This window comes from Bison bison, unplaced genomic scaffold (genome assembly GCF_000754665.1).
Source record: "Bison bison bison isolate TAMUID 2011002044 unplaced genomic scaffold, Bison_UMD1.0 scf7180017864145, whole genome shotgun sequence".
In the NCBI taxonomy this organism is placed as follows: Eukaryota; Metazoa; Chordata; class Mammalia; order Artiodactyla; family Bovidae; genus Bison; species Bison bison.
The window spans coordinates 10,098,118-10,100,190 of NW_011494717.1; positions in this window are offsets into that span (position 1 = coordinate 10,098,118).

Consider the following 2,073-nt stretch of genomic DNA (forward strand, 5'->3'; position numbering starts at 1 on the left):
CCTGTCTCCATTAAGAGGTTCAGAGCCGTCCGACGGTGACCCAAGTCTGGGGAAGGAAGCTTCGTGTTTGGCGTCTCCTTTCTTCCAGGGGCTCAAAGCATTTTTATAAGCATTAATCTCCTTTATCCACACTGGCTGTTGTCTTGTTTGCTCTTTGTGTTTTATTGTTAGCTGACGTGTTTAAACCTTGGGCAGCCAGCGAGAGGGAATTCCCCAAGCCCAAGGTGGTGCAAGCACAGGACGCCTCCTGGCCAGCACGGCGGGGACCCTGGGGCCAGGTCCCACCCCGGCTGCTGGGCAACGCCTTCTGCCATACCTGCCTTTGGCTGGGTGTCTGCCTTCAGGATCTGTCTGGGCAGTGGGGAAGGTGTCCCTGTGAGGCCACTGCTGGACAAGCTGTAAGGTGGGGATCCCAGTGGCCAAGACGTGTGGGAAAGAGAGCGCTGGAAGGGGAGGGGAGGAAGCCTAGGCTCCACCAGGCGCTTGCTGCTGTGCGACCTTGGGCCAGTCACTTCACTGCTGAACCTGGTTTTTTGAGATATACAGCAGGGGTAATGAGACTCTGTGAGTATTGAGTTGGAGTCCGTAACAGTGATCTGTAAATGCTACAGCTCTGGGCGAACGTCCAGGGCAGGGCACCCCTTCTTCAGGACAGGTGTTTGTTGAGATGATCCCGTGGGGATGTCAGTCCAGATCCCACTTGGATTCTAAGATGAAAGGAGCTTTTACCCTTCTCCCCACACCACCCTGAGCCTGTGTCCCGGGGCCCAAGTGACCAGAGCAGAGGGCAGTGAGGAGAGGGAGGGAGATGTGTCAGAAATCAGCCTCAGATGCCCCCAGATAGATGGCCTGACCTGAGGGGGCTCCTTCCACTGCTCTGCGCCACAGGCAGCTTCTGTCACTCACAGCTCTTAGACATAGGTGAGCCCATGGCGTGAGGGTATCTGTCAGTGTCTGCCGGGGCAGGGCCACTCTGTTGGGCTGTGTGGTTTGCTGGTGTGGTGCTGGCCTGCCCAGAGGAAAAGATGCTTTCCCGGCTCACAGTCCACTGTCTGTTGGCCATGTCTCACTCCCATGGGTGCTGAGCCGGCACAGGGGGATTGCTGTTGTTTAGTCGCTAAGTCATGTCTGACTCTTTGTGAACCCCTGGACTGTAACTCGCCAGGCTCCTCTGTCCATAGGATTCTCTGACAAGAATACTGGAGTGGGTTGCCATGTCCTCCAGGGGATCTTCCCAAGCCAGGGATCCAACCCGTGTCTCTTGTATCAGCAGGCGGATTCTTTACCACTGAGCCACCTGGGAAGCCCTGCACAGAGGGATGCTTTACTCACATTCACACAAAGGTGCCCAGTGCCTGGTGGAGGCCCTGCCTGACTGGGCACTCTCCAGGGCAGGCCATGGTGGGCGGTCCAGTGGGGCAGAAGGAAGTGCCCTGCCACCCTTCATGTGTGGCTCCACACGTTGCCCACCCTGTCCATGGCCCAGAGCCACCGGGGAGCCACCACAGAGCAGTGGAAAGCATTCCAGCACTTCCTCCTGAATCGACCAGCATAATAACAATACACTTCCCCCAGTCCTTCATCTGCCATTCCAAACTCCCCAAAGCACTGAAAACCCAAGGTTGTTTTTTTTTTTTTTATAACTTAGTTGGCATAAAAATCTGGCCTGATCAAACATGAGACTACCTATAATTTTTCCCACTTAGGGTAAATAGCCATGGGTGTTGATGAAGAAATAGCAATGTGTTTCATCATGGGGTGCTGCCCAGACCTCACTGCATCAGATGAGGTTATTTATATTACCTTCCTAAAAATGCAATAATGTATAAACTCTGAAACACAAGTGACCAAAGGTTCTAGGTAAGAAATTCCAGATCCATAATAACCAGCACTTGGTGTGGGCCTTTGAATAAGCTCCAGAGGGTGGCGAAGGCAGGGAAGCCTGGCGTGTTGCAGTCCATGGGGTGGCAAAGAGTCGAACACGACTGAGCGACTGAACAACAAAGGGTAGGCCTTGCCATTGCCCAGACATTGTGCAGAGAACTTCACTCATATAATCCTAACAACTCAACT